At 42.5% G+C, this 16809-nt stretch overlaps 1 protein-coding gene across 4 annotated transcripts in view; it reads left to right on the forward strand.

The window, feature by feature from the left end:
* Positions 1-1814: 1814 nt before the first annotated feature.
* The window catches only part of pcbp3 (poly(rC) binding protein 3), a 34705-nt gene continuing 19710 nt past the window's right edge, over positions 1815-16809 (forward strand). For all 4 annotated transcript variants that reach the window (XM_086091131.1, XM_086091132.1, XM_086091129.1 and 1 more), the window contains exons 1-4: positions 1815-2094; positions 15219-15286; positions 15401-15448; positions 16539-16670. The gene's annotated coding sequence lies outside the window, so the exon portion shown is untranslated. The remainder of the gene's footprint in view (positions 2095-15218; positions 15287-15400; positions 15449-16538; positions 16671-16809) is intronic.

A 16809-nucleotide genomic window follows, 5' to 3' on the forward strand; every position in this document is an offset into this window, starting at 1 on the left:
AATAAAATAAGACGTCTCCAAGTAAAACGTCTCCTTGGTTCGACAATGACATGAAGACAATTCTCAGCATGGTTAAAACACGTGTCAATGGATAATGTGTTGAATGGAGCCAATTGCCCTTTTTTCCCTGCATATGTTGTGGAGCGCTGCTGTGATCCTACACTGTGTTTCAAATGGAGGTCATTTTGACACCTTCAGGCGCCTTAAAAAGTGGCCTACCGTCTCGCTCGCCATTATTCCGGCCCAAAACGTTACACTCTGCTACCTCCTTGATGCCTTGTTGGGATGCGGAGGCCAGAAAAATACTCCATCTACCTGCATCATCCTAATTGGCACCAATATTTTGTCGTTAGCACAAAAATGCAAATACAAGCCAACCGCTTACTACCGATGTAGAAACTGTATAGTATATGTTAAGTCAAAATTAAGGGTTATAAAACACTGGAATGACTAATAGATCTTTCTTATCTTTTTTTCTTTTTGATATCAGAAAATCAGGGCGCTGTTTTGGTGACCCTTTAGGCTTCTCTGTTCTGTCTCCCTCTGTTGGTCATTGTTTTTTATGTCTCTTGGACGCGTTGTAACTGAATTTTGTTGCTCTGTACACGAGCGTGCAATGACAATAAATTGGATTCCATTCCAATGCTGTCGATGGCGGTGCTGTATCGTTTTGTATATTTGAGATCAGCGCATCTTCTATTCGGCTGTGAGTCTCGTCTCGTCACATCAACAACGATGGGGCAAAATGTCAATATAAGTCAGACGAATTTGGATGCACATGTCAGGTATAAACGGAGTATGTGCAGCACTAAGATTGTTTAATTGAATGTTTTTCTCTGCTTTTTGGTCAGAAACTGGTGTTTTGGGTGAAAAAAAATCTTGTCAAGTCAAAGCTATGGATGCGTGGAACTGACAATTCGTGTTGCGTAAACAATTTCTGACTGACACAAATGTTTAAATGTATTTGCAAGTACGTTTAAACATACTTGAAGGCTAAATGCTAAAAACTTCCATTTTTTTCCCATATTGTCCCGGGTATTGGCTTGCGTATGCACATATACCGAATGGCATTATGGAGGGAAAAAACATAATAATAAATGACAATATTGACAAATAAAAATTGTTTACTTAATTTTCTAAATATTGGCATAACTTTTTTTTTTTTTACTCTGGTATAAGTAAGTTAATACCCCATGCCATTATGAGAAAAAAAATGCTAAGGTTTTTAGCATTTAGCCTAAAAGTACGTATTTGCAAGTAGGCCGACGGTTAAACGTATTTGTAAGTACGTTCAAACTTATTTTGAAGTACGTTTGAATGCACTTGCTTTCCAACGTACTTGTAAATACGTTTAAATGTAGAGGCCAGCACAAAACGTTTACTCCACACTTCCGTAGAAAGCTAAGGTAGGGAGTTGGTTTATTATGTTTATTTGCACTTAAAAAAAATAATCATAATAATAATAATACGACAGTCAACTATTGAAAATGACCTTTGTGGACTGCGAGCTGTTCTCTGCAGACCCTCGGTGGCCCTAGTTTTGGAACTCTCATTCTAAATGATTGTCCATTGTTTGCACCGCCCTTCAGAAAAGGAACGGTTCCTGACCCCGTCCATATTTGCGTTCTTCCAACCGCATATGAGCTATTGCACTTACTGGCCAGGACAAGGCGCCGGCTGCGCCCACTCTCATTGGCTACGGGGGGGGACACCTCTCTGCCCGCTCCCATTGGCTGCCTGGAGGCGAGTGGGAGGGGGAAACTCACCCCATCCTCCCCCCTGTGGCAGCGTGTGTAAATGTAAAGAATCTTTTCTGTGCCTGTGATGCGAGCGACTCCGAGCGTGGCGATAAAGAGCGAGCGAGCGAGCGAGCGAGAGAGAGAGAGAAAAGGAAAGAGGAGCAACTCGCACTTCTTCTCCCCCTCCATCTCCCTGCTCCTTGTCACTCCATCCTTCTTCCCCTTCTCTGGGACCCGCTTTGAGGCAGGGCCAGCAACCCCCCCTCCCTCCTCCTCCTCCTCCTACCACCCACACCGCCCCAGGACCCTTTGACTCTCCTCACTTCTGTCCCACAAACTGCCACTTTTAGACAAGGTAAGATCCTCGTTTTTTTTTTTAATTCTGCAACTCTTTTTAAATGATTCAATCTGAACAACTGGATGACTTAAGATGGCTGGCCCTGTTGTCTTTTGCTGCGCGGCCTCCACTTGGTTCCTCCGTGCACGTTTCAAGTTCTGCCTCCAGCACTTGCGTTGCCTTCCAAAAACAGGAACTCCGTTATAACCATGAAAGCCTTCTTTCGTCACTCCTATCTCTACTTTGCATCTTATCTCCTCCATGTCAAGCAATCTGGTCGCCCCCCCCCCCCCCCAGGCAAATCAGTTTACAAGTCTTTGATTCCAATCCTGGAACACAGGTGGACAAAGAAAACCAAGAAAAATCACCTCTAATTGATTTGTTATGCTTCAGAGGTAGTTGCTGAAGGCTATTTATAGATGCTGACAGGCCAGGCCCCCACATGCTTCACCCCCCCCCCAAGCACAGGTCACTTCCTCCCCAAATGCCGGGCTCGGGGCAGAAGAGCGTCCACTGACTGGAGAAGGCATGACATTGCAGCAAGTCTAATGACTTTACAAGACATTGACCTGCTTGATTGAATCACGGGAAGCGAACTCGGCACGGCCCATAAAGCATTCCTGGCAATCGCAGAGGGGAAAACTGCTTAGTCCTCCAATCCGCACATCCTGTACTTTAACAGGAAATGTGGAGTGCAGTGTGTGTATGTGTGGGTTGGGCGAGATAGATTCTGCTAAAGTGGTTCGAGACATCAATAGAGTTGAAACGGCTTTCTATCTAACATTTGGACCTCGCCGCATGTCAACAACTAGAGGGGAAGGGTTTTTAATTGAGTCGTAAAGTAGACGTCTCCACCATCCTCCCAATTTTGGGACAAAAACAGCATCTGTGCAAATATCCTTTGGGAATATTTCCGTCAAGAGATAGAAGCCGCATCCATTCACATTGGCGCAGCGTTGTAGTCGAGACCACGGCAGCCGAGACCAAGACATTATCAGGACTGGGACAAGACCAGGACTTTTGGAGGTCGAGACTTCAGACTGAGAAAAGAACAAGACCAAGAAAAGACCTTGACTTGCATGTCGAGACTAAGACTGCAAAGAAAAATCACAATGACAACAAAAAACTCTACATCTACATTTGCAAGAAAACCAAATTCTTCTCAGTTGTTTCTGACATGGCACTCCAGCGGGAAGCTGGCGCAGCACCTGCATTCTGCGTTTTCTCACGAATTGCAGTAGTGTTGGCCTGGTCTTAACCGGTCTTGATCACAAATCCAGCCTGAGTCCACTCTATTCGAGACCAAGACAAGACCAAGTAAAAATGCTCTCGATTCCGAGAGTGGTCTTGAGAACAAGATAAATCTCAAGGTCTACAAGACTACATTGATGACTTATGTTAAATTCCAACTGAAGAGAGTAATATAGCACTTGTGTTAACGGACATTTTAGTTATTAGTTTCCCAATTTGGAACAGTTCTTGACAGTACGCAAGTGGTTAGTTTGTGTTCTGAGGTTCACAGTTCTTTGGGCAAGCAGTCCGGTCCAGGATGTGCCCTGCTTCTTTTGCCAAAAGTCCTCTTAGGTTAACCGAGGACTCCAAATTGCCCACAGGGACTTTGTTTTCCTTATCGTTATATTTTTTCCTCAGAGCCCGCAACTCTAACCAGAATCAGCAGCTGCTATTTGACAGTTTTTTTTTAATGCACTTTCCTCATATTGGCTCTTTCCGGATAAGCTTTTAAGAATGTAGCCAAACTCTCCTCCAGAATGAGATATTTATGATCCTTTTGTTGATACATTTGCTTGTGCACTTCGGTGCCCTGGAAATCCACTGCGTTTACGCCTGTGTGTGCGCGCGTGTAAGCGCAGGCGATGAGCGTGGCTCGCCACGTCCAGACGGTTTTACACCGTCCCCTCAATTTCTGCCACAGATGTGCCGACTTGGAACACAATTAATGAAAACGGATCGCATTTGTTGTCAGAGTGTGAAATGAAAGTCGACCGAGGTAAACAGGTGAAACATCCGCACTGCTTTTGTTAGACGGTCACCCAGAATCAAAAGTGAGCGGACGCTGTCCAGATACAGTCGCACAACGCCAAGACCATCAGGGCACTCGAGCACATATTGGTCAAAAGAGGGTAAAGAAGTGGTCGGAACTGTGTGAGGTCGACGCTTCCTTGCTGCATGCGGCTGCTTAAGTGTGGTCATAAATAGGGCAGCCCATTGACCCCCCGCCTGAGAGCTATTTTTATACTTGCTAATACACACCCTGGCGCGTGGAAAAACTCCAGTGGTAAAGTGACAAGTAAATGTTATTGTTGGTCGCAGGTCAAGCGTGCCGTTAAGACCAAACAGCCGCACACGTGTGTTCTGAGGCAGAATATTGGATCATGGATGCATATTACGGACGGCAGGCTAGCAGAAATGTTTGTCAGTTTGTATTGTGCGCCCTTTTCTAAATGTAGCATGAGCTCTTCTTCTTTGTTTACACATTGAAATCATGAATTCAGTCCTGGTTTGGAGCCTTGTGTCTTATTTACTTTCACATTCAGAACTAGAACTACTTTCTGCTTCTGTGTCTAAGAGTCAAGGCAAATGTCGTGCTACTAGCTTAATCAAATCATGAATTCAGTCCCGGTTTGGAGCCTTGTGTCTTATTTACTTTCACATTCAGAACTAGAACTACTTTCTGCTTCTGTGTCTAAGAATCAAGGCAAATGTCGTGCTACTAGCTTAATCAAATCATGAATTCAGTCCTGGTTTGGAGCCTTGCGTCTTATTTACTTTCACATTCAGAACTAGAACTACTTTCTGCTTCTGTGTCTAAGAATCAAGGCAAATGTCGTGCTACTAGCTTAACGTGGTTCTGGCGACATATTTCCAATGTTACAATGCGGGAAGGGCGCGAGGCCAACGACGCAGCTCGCTTCCAACAGCTGCTCGGACCATGAAAAAAAGAGGTTGGACAACTGTGAGTGTGTTGACTTTTTTTTTTTTTTTTACAGTTTTTGAAATGTCAACGGCGATAGCATTTAGCATTAGCTAAAGTAAAAACACAACTACTGGTCACCAGATTGACGAGTGATTACATTTGTTGTAATTTGTTTCTAGCGAAATTGTAGCGTTCCGGTTTTTCATTTTGAAAATAGACCGACATATTGTTCATCTGAGTCGCCAAAAAATCTCTGAACCAAAAGTGATGATTTACTTTGACAACCAAAATGACGAATGACGTGTTTTGTGTTAGCTGCTTACAGTGAAATCATGTCTGGTGATGTCAGAAAAAGTATTGCAAATCTGTGCTGTTGGCACTCGCCGCTGCCTCTCAGCGTTTTTACTTGATTAAAAAGCAGCCAGGAGTTTGTAAGCGCGCGGTAGGTGAGCGCGTGCGCACAACCCTGACAGCTTAACATTCTGATTATTCAAGCCTCTTAGGCTAAGCCGCGGCACTCGAGTGATGAGCGTCATCTCCTCTCTCTCTCGCAATTCTTCCGGCTTTCTCCTTCATTCCGCGTTGAAAAGAGCGCGGCGAGCGCGGTGACAGCTCGCGCAAGGCGAACCTGTTGTCTGGGAAAGCAGAGACGGGCGGGATCAGTGATTCATACAGTGTCGTTCCGGGGCTTTATTTAGACCTGATGCAGCCGGCCTTGCTTTCAAGTTCTTTTATGGACTTGGAGAACAGTAGCCGGAGAGCGTTGTTGTCCGAGTCGACTCCACAGGGTGTGGAACGCGTTCGTCGTGCTTGTCTGATATAAAACGTGTCCTTGGGACGGAGGTGGAGATAACAAAATCCATTATCCATTAGACTTGAGATTATTTCATTCCAAGCGAAGACAATTGGATACTGTTAAGTTATTAACATTGTTTTTCAGTTTCAATTTATATTTTAGCCGTTTTGGATTTAGTTATAGCAGTATGGCTCAATGAATAGAATTGTATTCTTATCTGTCTCACTCTCAGAAGAAGGGCAACAGGTTTCTTCCATTTGCTATCTTGAAGGGAGTGTAGTCTGGTACCGGTCTTGGTCGGAAGAGACAGGCTGATTTATTATTGTTTTTCTCTAATCTGATTTATACCTATGGGAACTTGCTGAACTCGCTGAGGGAGGAGAGAGGGATTTTCTTGTATTCACTGAGTTGTAAACAAACGTACTGTGGGCTGATGGGAGGAGACTTTTCGTATTCACCCACTTTTCAATAAATAATGATGTGCCGGAGTAGAGAGGACACACAATCTGAACAGACCACTGTTTGAGTGAGTTCAATTGTTGTCATCAAAAGCTTTTGATACCTTTGCAAAGGGACTTCTTCACCAGAATCTCACCATTCAGTTAATTGAACACGCAAAGAGTAGAATATAAATATTGTCTACTCTAACAATACCCCAAAACAAAGTTAAATCGGACCCTGTGCCATCGAGTGGAAACACATTTAATTGAGCAGTATACGTCGCTGGCATATCGAGATCAACAAAGAAACTTTTATTTCAGTGAATAATAGTCACTTTCAGATGAATTAAGTGAACTTGGATCATTTCTCACAGCCCAGCGAACGAAATTTGATCCTGGCCCGTGTTGTTCTCGTCGAGAGCGGTTGTTAGGACGTGTTACAGCTCAGAACGTTTGAAGAGCAATGCAAGCTGTCCTTTTGTCCGCGCGTGCCGTGTGCTTGGGAGTCCTCTCAGCATGCTGGCGAGGTTTGTGGAGTCCACCGGCGAGCGGCGCCGGACCAACAGATTGGCCCCAGCGGGGCCCTGAGAAGGAAAGCAACAAAGCCAGCGATACCGCCCACCTGCAACTGCTGCTTTCTTTGTCCAGAACCAAAAACCTCGCTCTCGTCAAATTGGTGCCACTGACCACATTTGAGTGTGCAAATAAAATATTTGGCTTAATCCGTCATTTTAAAATGTCAAGGGTAGGCCTAAAGTATGTACACGCGTTTTAAACATTTGGTTTAATGGCCGTGGCACGGGTGCAACTTTAAGCAGCACACACATCAAGTGCATCATGATGTGTTCTAAAGGAGATGATTTATGATTCAGCCCTGAAGAGCTGCGACAAAAAAACAGTAAATAATCCCAATGGCAAAACATTAACCTTTAATATTATGTGCTTGCGTGCATGCGTGATGGTGGTAAACAATAAATGGGTCTGTACATAAAAAGGCAAAGGCATTCAATTAACCTTGTAGGATAAAATGAATATATGTAGATCGGGTGGCACTTAATTGCATTTACGGACGGACCACACATCCCATCTTTTTTATTGGATACGGGGACGTGTAACCCGACTGCGCCAGCGCGCACGCACACAGATGTTGTCGATGCTGTAACGTTCATTGCGGAGAGTCAAATTTAGCTTTTCGATGTTGAATCGGCTCGCCATACACGTTGAGCTGAAGGCGCTGAATGGTCCGAAAGTGGGCTGGCGATCGTTCCAGGGTGAACCCCGTCATCCAAGTCACCTGCGTGTCCCTAATGAAAATGAAAAGATGGACTTGAATGAGTCTCATCTTCTCATCTCATTGGCCGAAGACGTGTCAGAATAACTGAAATGCAAAGATTTTCTTTCATTTTGACCCCCCCCCCCACCCCCGCCCTTCTTTTTTTTAGCTCCCAATGAGGCCGCCAAGTCAGCGAGAGTGCAGCCGCGTGTGCTTAAGCCGACGTAATAAAAGGTGGTGTGTATTTGAGGAGCTTGAGAAAACACTCTCACATGAAGCTTGCCTTTGCTGTGTAGTCAGCGAAGGAGAGCTTAAAATCCCATTAGCCTTCTCCCCCCCCCCCCCCCCCCGCCACCGCCGCCTAATTCATTAATCACTAAAAATTTCAGAGACATGGCCCTGGGGGTGTGTTTAAGAAATCATGTCGTATTTTGAGCAACCGCTCGGTTCACCCCCAAAAATGCTCGACAAACGGCCAAAGAAGGCCAAAATTAGTGTCGCACGCTTTTCTACCGTTTTTCTTCTCCACCTGCTTCCTTTCATCTCTTCTGTTGTTCTACGGAAAGGAGAGGTCTTTTTTAGCCACCAGTCGTTCCGCATGATTAATTGAAGAGGCTGAAAGTGTGTCAGAGCCACGACTGAGATGTTGCACGAGACCCGGTGTGCGGCGCTGCGGTTTTCTCCCCCCCTCTGCTGCCTGCCACGTTTCTTTACTATGTGCTTAAATGGTCTCCTCTCTGGAATGCGGTGTTCACGAACCGAGGACTTTGCGAAGTCCGCATGTTTCCAGTCCATCTTTTTGCTTAAAAATACTAATAAATACAGAGTAGTACCGACAGCAGATATCAGTTTGGGTGCTGACGACCAGACAGCGCCGCACTGACCATCGGGAATTTCTAGCCGGTCCCCAGAAAAGTAGCACACCTGAAATGTTTTTTTAGGGCTGTCAAAATGTGGTTAATTTTGAGTTAATTTAAATTTTCTTTAACAGCAGACACATCCACGTCAATAATTAGCAGTAATACATTTAATAATAATGCATATATTTGTGGAGACTGGGGTCAAGTTGTAGTTTACAATTTTTAAAATAAATTAATACGAAAAGAAAACTGCACTGAGCTGTCACCAGCATCTTTCAAATGCAATTGTGCCATCTAGTGGCAGAAAAATGACCAACACAAATCAATCTCACACTCATTTTTTACAGTACAGTACAGCTTTTTAATTGTAACTCTATTTTATGAGTTATTATGAAAATTACTGTACCAATAGCTAAAAGATGCAGCCATATCAACAAGAGTACAAAAACGTAGAAAAAAATATTTTATTGCACATTTAGAACCAATATAAAATTTGCGATTAATCGTGGGTTATTCCAAATTTTAATGGCCTGAAACCCCTGTTTTTTTTGTTTGTCTTTTAAATTTTTTTTCTAAAAAATGGTTTATAAAAGTAAGCTTAAACAAACCCTGGCTTCAAACAAAGCTTGAATCATGAGCCAAACAAATTCATGCTGAAAGTTTGAATGTTTTTGCAAGATGAGGACATTCCCTTCCTTCATGGCACTCCGATGAAACGTGATCTTTGTGCTAATTCCCTCTTGTCATCCTGCAGGATCAAACTTGATGACGTTGTTGCAGTCGTATCATCTCCCGATCAATACATGGAGAGAAGCAACAACTTTGTTGTGTTTATTTATGCTTATAAGCGTGACAATCTGCAAGCCATGAAAAAGCAATTTCATGTTTCGTGCGGGAAAGTGCCTTACCGTGAGTCGGTACTGACAAAATGAAACATTTGCATGTTGGAGGTTGCTCATGTTTCTCCCGTCTTTGGGATTAGGAGGTTTTAAGACTGAGACTTCAAAGCCTACTCGTCTCTTTACTGAAGGTGTGAGGATGTCAAACGCTGCTTAGTCAAACGACGGGATATTAGGTTTCCCCTGACCCACGCACGCACGCACGCACACACGCACGCACACACACGCACGGAAATGAAACCCATAATGACTTTGTGCCATTCTGACAGCGAACCGGAAAAGCTTTTGAGCAGATAAACACACACTCTGCATTTGTGTTGCGCATTAACGCTTCAAGGGAGACATTTTATGTTGTCATTCCCCACAATTCAAACAGTAGCCAGGTGTCTTATGAGAGTAAATTATTTCTTTAGCCCGCCAGAACTTGGGCTGTTTTGTGGGGGGCCAGCAAATGTTCACCCCCTTGCTGAGTACAGCTTCCGTTACCGTGGCGACCGGGCCTTAACTTTGATTTGCGCAAGTGTGGAAATGAAAGCGAGTCCACATCAAGACAATAAAAAAAAAAAAATAATAATAATAATAAAAAATAAATAAATAAATATATATATATTTATATATATATATATGTATATGTATATGTATATGTATATGTATATATATATACATATATATATATATATATATATACATGTATATGTATATGTATATTTATATTATAAAAAAATAAAAAATAAATAAAGAGCAATGATGATGACATTTCCGAATGAACAATACTGAACTCTTTAAGAGAAAGAGAAAGAAAAAGAGAAAGAGAAAGAAAAAGAGAAAAAAGAAAGAAAAAAAAAAAAAAGACAATGAAATAATTTTCATCTGTGGAGGCAGCACTTCAAAATTATATTATGTATATCTAAATTTACTCTACAGTCGACCGCCGCCATTCGTGGGCTATAAGGACTGGCCCCGCCCACAAAGAGCAAAAACACCACATATCATTGACATCAATTCAAATGCATGAGGAAAAAAACTAAACAAAATAACTTGTAATGTCGATCTTGATCTTGATCGATCAGGCAAATGACGACATGACAGCCGATCACCGATTTAGCATCAAATACTAAATTTCGACCAATCCCAATCCAGATGATCAGATCGTTGTAAAGTCTCGTTTAAACTATTAATAAAGACAATTATAAATCATGTTTTTTTTTTGGGTGGCAGGAATCAATGACTCATGTTTTCACGCTTTTCATGGCAGGGCTCAGTAAGCTTTGTTGACCGCCTCATGGTCACAAGCTTCTACATGAAGACCCCCCCCCCCCCCCACACACACACACACACACGCACACACACACAAGGCTGTTTAATAGTCTTCAATTAACGTCTCGTTGAAAATTACACAGCAAAAATAGCTTAAACAATCTCCATCTATTGCGTATAATTTCTCTGCAGTCTTGTTATCTCAGAGTGGAAGCACCCTGAACACCCCCCCCCCACCCCCCACCCCCGGCCGCCCGGTCTTGAGTACTTGCCAGTAGCCGTTACGATCCGGCAGAACAAGCCGGCCTCTCCGGACATAAATATGCCTGGCATCAAGATATATAACCGGCAATTCCATCTCGGCTTGAAGCCCGGCCAATTGCTTTTCGCACCTAACCTGACGTGCAATACACGCACGCACAATGGTGGACGCACGGCGCCAATCGAGGGGTCATACAAAGGATATCGGTGTTAAATGGAGGATTATGGAAATACGTCTATGAATTATCGGGCCTTTGTGTGGTTGTGACGCTTCTGGATGGGCACTCGAGGTTTTCTTTTCAGATCAAATGGAATTTTCTTTAATAGCATTTGTCGTCTTTTCTCTTGCTATTTTTTTTTATCTATCAGTAAAATAAATATATTGTGTGCGTGTGTTGTGCTCGCAACAAAGCTCGGAACTTCAAAACGAGGCCTGCGATCGAGACGGATTTTTACAGACGAGGAGAAAAAAAAAACTCTTGATAACTGATTAAGTTGATTAATTAAAAAAAATATACAAGAGCTTATTTTTTGCAACAACAATAAAAATGTGAGCTATGCAGGCAGAACATTTGACAATATTTTGTCCTGCCAGTCGTTTTCAAAGCAAAGTTCCCAATGATCTGTGTTTTTATTAGCTTTTGTTTTGCTTCGATTTTGTTTCTCACTTCCTCTCATTCGGTTCCTGTTTCCATTTGTTGCCGTTCGCCGCTCCGCGTGTCGACCAATCAGCTTTCCAGGTGTGCTTCCTTATGATGTGACTTTGTAGAAATCGTTTCCATGATAAACGTCCCAAATTGTAGATAATGGTAAGAAATATTTTGTGTTTGTAATAAATGAACTGTGCTGGGTCCGGTGAAATCGGGCCACATATCCATGTTCTGTTTGAATGTGAGGCATTTAAACTTGTCCAACTTCCAAATTTGTTTGCAATTCTCTCCCTCGTTAGATTTTTATCAGTGGCAGTTGGTTAAAGTTGACGAATGTCAACTTAAACAACTCGGACAAAGATTTAGTGTCAAATTGTGTATTTCTGATTAGCGACAGCTTTGGCGCCACCTAAAGGAGAATCTTGTGAGAAATGTACAGAGCTGCAAAAAAAAAGATGAGGTTTGGGTCCGCTGGGAAAAAAAAAGAAGCTACTATTGGTTGTTTGAATGTTGTCTGGATTAGGCCTTTCTCATCCCTTACTGAGTTTTGAGTTGACTTGGGAGGCGCTTCTGACTTTGAAAGGCCAAAAAAATCCCTCCAAGGCCGCGGTGGGGAAAAGCTGAAGCACATTAAATACAGCATGACTAATGCCTCATCACCAACGACAAGGCCCAGTCATCTTCCACCACAATCAATCTCTTCCCTCTGAATGACTTCAAAGCGGAGTCTTAGGCCACAAGCCCGACTTGAGCGATGGTCCGCGCGCCGCTTCTCAGGGTTAGGATTGGAGCGAGCTCGATGACTGCGGCTAAGCTCCTGTGAGTGGCCTTTATGTACGGAAAGTGACCGCAGATTGCGGCGTGGTTCTTTTCGGAGAGCGTTTGTACACTTAAGCATTTCCTCTGCTCTCAGGATTCGGGTGTGTGTGTGCAAAAATATTTACCGGGGGCATCACATGTCTGGTGGAATATTCTGCAAATCTTTTTTTGCTAAATACAGTAATCCCACATTGTTCGTCACGGTTACTTTCTAGAATAGTCTCTGCAATAATATTATTTGTTCATATTTTGAGGGTACATGTATATAAATTCTACAGAGCCCCTCTGGTGCCGGGGTATGAAAATTATTATTTGTTTGCTGTTCCCACAGATTACTACAGATTGCTAAACAGTGGGTGCAGATTACTAAACTGTGGGAACAAATTAGTAAATGGTGGTTACAGATTAGTCATTTACTACAGATTGCTAAAGTGGGGGAACAGATAAGTAGACTGCGGGAACAGATGAGTAAACTATGGGTACAGATTACTAAACTGTGGGAACAAATTAGTAAATGGTGGTTACAGATTAGTAATTTACTACAAATTGCTAAACTGGGGGAACAGATAAGTAGACTGCGGGAACAGATTAGTAAACTATGGGTACAGATTACTAAACTGTAGGAACAGATGAGTAAACTATGGGTACAGATTACTAAACTGTGGGAACATATTAGTAAATGGTGGTTACAGATTAGTAATTTACTACAGATTGCTAAACTGTGGGAACAGATAAGTAGACTGCAGGAACAGATTACTAAACTGTGGGAACAAATTAGTAAATGGTGGTTACAGATTAGTAATTTACTACAGATTGCTAAACTGGGGGAACAGATAAGTAGACTGCGGGAACAGATTAGTAAACTATGGGTACAGATTACTAAACTGTGGGAACATATTAGTAAATGGTGGTTACAGATTAGTAATTTACTACAGATTGCTAAACTGTGGGAACAGATAAATAGACTGCGGGAACAGATGAGTAAACTATGGGTACAGATTACTAAACTGTGGGAACAAATTAGTAAATGGTGGTTACAGATTAGTAATTTACTACAGGTTGCTAAACTGGGGGAACAGATAAGTAGACTGCGGGAACAGATTAGTAAACTATGGGTACAGATTACTAAACTGTAGGAACAGATGAGTAAACTATGGGTACAGATTACTAAACTGTGGGAACATATTAGTAAATGGTGGTTACAGATTAGTAATTTACTACAGATTGCTAAACTGTGGGAACAGATAAGTAGACTGCGGGAACAGATTAGTAAACTGTGCGTACAGATTAGTGTTTTACTACAGATTGCTCAAAATAAATAAATAAATAAGAATTCATACCCTGGCACTAGAGGGGCTCCATAAAATTCCAACACATGCACGTGAGGTGCTGGTATTATTTCTAATCCCCGTCGTCAAATTTGAACACAGTTGGCTCTGTGACCGTGAATATATGTGTGACTTTAAAAAGCGCGCCGGCCTGTTGAGTGGCATGGAAGGCAGCGAATGAGGATATTCAGTTGGCCGTTAACTAGCGAAACGTTAGCCACTTTGTGCGTAGAGTGACGACATCGGTTGTGACCTTTGGCGGGTCATCTAAAGAATGTGCTTCATGTGTGTTTATTGTATTTTGTTGCCATTTGTTCAACACTGTGTCTGTCCTCCTTCTATGCAAACCACCTTTTATGTCTTACCTCCAATTTGTTCAAACAAACAAAATGTGTGCATTCGGTTTGGGGGTGTGGCCAAATCCTTGAGAAGATGAAATCTGAGGTGAAGATGCTGCGGTGATATTTAATGAGCGTAAGAGCCACGCTAAGGAGAATGAGCATTAGCCTTCTCCGTCATTAAACATTAAAGGTGTCAGGGGACCGCAGCGGGGGGCCCATTCTTTGACTTTCACACTGGCTGATAATAGACTTATTTCCCACTGGGACCTCCGCACGCCAACCACTCCTAAAGCTGAGGGGAAATCAGATGGCTGCTTCTGAGGATTATCTTAATGTGTGTGCGTGTTGGGAGGGTGAAGATTATGCACATTATTCCCTTCCTGTCTTGCGCTTTTTGGAGGAATAGGTCACAGAGGACTCTGCAACTCCAAACGAGACTTAACCAGTACTGGTTACTTAACTCTCATATTGCCGTATACATTGCGGGTCAAATTGACCCATTTAATGCATTTTTTTTTATAAGCAAGTATTTGCATGTTATCCTCCTGAGATAATTATGGACTTAATAATTAAACAATACTTTGGAGATATTTTCTTCTTGGTGACACTTTGACCCAACGACATTATTGCTGTACGCCAGAAACAAACATTGCAAGGAGAATTGACGTCTCTAAATGTATCCTAATTTAATGGGGACGTACAATGAACATGATCACACGTTTTCAATGTCCCGTACACGTTGAATAGGTGGCCATTTTGACCCTTTTTTAGTTGATAATACATACACTAAGAAACATGTGCAGGGCTGTTTAGGTGGTCTGCAAAGTAAAACTAAGTAGTACATACACAGGCAAACAATTCTATTAATTTCTGGAGATGGAAATGAATTGCTCTGGTCAACATAACCTCAAGGATAATATATCAAATTGATTTAATAATAGGAGTTAGAATATTATTCACATTATTTTCATAGCATGTTTATTACTTTTGTGGGGGGAAAAAAGTCATTAAAAAAATGTGTTTGTGTGTAAGAATTTTTCTCAATCTGACAGAGATGTACAGTATTTATATCGTGTCAATATTACGTCACTGTGGGGAAAAAAGGTGCATTTGCGGTAAAAGGCCAAAAGAGGGCAGCAACATCCTGCTGCAAAATGAGACATCGCGTGGCACGGATGGTGCATGCAGATTCTCCAGAAGTGTGCATGTACTTGAAAGTGGGCCCATAGGTGGCGCTACAAAGTAGAACCTTTTCCAAGCGAACTGCTTTGCTTCCTTCCCAGACTCGCCTCTCCTCGTTGGCCTCAGGAGTCTCCTTGACAGTCTGCAGAACAACCTCTACATCCACAATGTAAGAAAGTAACATTAATAATAAGAATAACACATTCACATAAACAATAACCCTCATTCATCGGCAAAGAAATGTACGTGACATTTATTTTCTTATGTTTGTCCTCTTTCGCAGATATTTTCAACCTGATTGGAACATTTTCCACTGGGAAAGCGCACCAAAGTAAGCGGTAGTGACGGCAAGGGGGGTTCGTGGGCACCTTGAGTGCGGCGAAATACTGCCTTATATCGCTTTTAACTCACATGAACGCTTATAGACAGTTTTCAATGAAGATAACGTGCACGTTTCTGGAAATGCGGGCTCGGGAGAAAAATCCATGCAAATATACGGGATGAACGTGCAAAGTAGAGAATCAAACCCGCAAACTGTCAGGCAGACATGCAAACTCCATGCTGACTTTTGATGCACCATATTACTTACCTTGAAGGCAAAAATAAATAAATATAGTACAATAAAAATGTCTAATATAAATTCACTTATTTTATATCAGCAAGGTAAATAGTAGGCTACTTAGTGTATATTAACAAGAGTAAATCTGCTTAACGTTAACAGTAACTCCTGCTATGCCAGTTAAGTTGGGCTGCTGCGTTCCAACTCCCGAATAAGAATCAGGCAGAGGTTCCTGCTGCTGCTCACCGCTCCCTCAGGGGATGCCTCAAATGCGGAGAAAGAATTTCGCCCCACTTAAGTGCTTGTGACAATCATCGATCTGCTTTCATCCAACTCATGAGACCGCCTTCCATTTTGTCCTCTACCGCCTTCGGGCTTGCATTTTGAACATCACAACTCACCCGTTTCCTTAGGTTAGTCGAGTGATGAAAACGAGAAACGGCGAATAAGAAATCACGATACATACAGTTAACCCTATAAAGCCAAAGGTATTACATTAAATACAAGACATTTTGAGCTCTCTATTTAATGAGTATAACATTAAAGCCCTGACGTATACGATCTGACACATGCATTGCACGGATAATCCATTAGAGGGCAGTATCACCATCTGATGGCAGAGCCGTTGCTAGAGAGAGTTTGGCCGACTCAAAAATAATCTGCAGGATTCTGGAATTCTGGAATCCAATAAAGAAGCCGAAGAATAGGAGTGATGTGAAGTTGTTGTTTTGCTGACAAATAATGTCAATGTCGCAAATAATGAGTGCACAACAATGAAAAGTCAAGCAAAGCAACATTTTCCGAATTTGACGAGCTGCGTGGGCTGCTCATCATTTCCATCGTTTGTGTTTCAATGCGGCAGACGTTAGCATGGGCTGGTAATCAACTTGGAACGAGGAAGTCCAACAGCTGATGGGCTGAACGGCGTCAACGTGAAATCCCAACTCTGCTTTGTCCTTTATGACCTTGGAAAACATCACAAGCAGAACATCTGGTGAGTAGCGGTATTGCTTTGAGATCCTTTGCTTGGAACCACTGCTCAAAAAACCAAAACCCCGCCATGGACTCCCATGTTGCTTTGGGTTCCATCAGAATTGCTAGCGCCACGGCTCACTCCTTCTCCGGGTTTGGTC

Source organism: Leptonotus elevatus, chromosome 12, assembly GCF_054856555.1.
Source record: "Leptonotus elevatus isolate MCC_2025b chromosome 12, RoL_Lele_1.0, whole genome shotgun sequence".
In the NCBI taxonomy this organism is placed as follows: domain Eukaryota; kingdom Metazoa; phylum Chordata; class Actinopteri; order Syngnathiformes; family Syngnathidae; genus Leptonotus; species Leptonotus elevatus.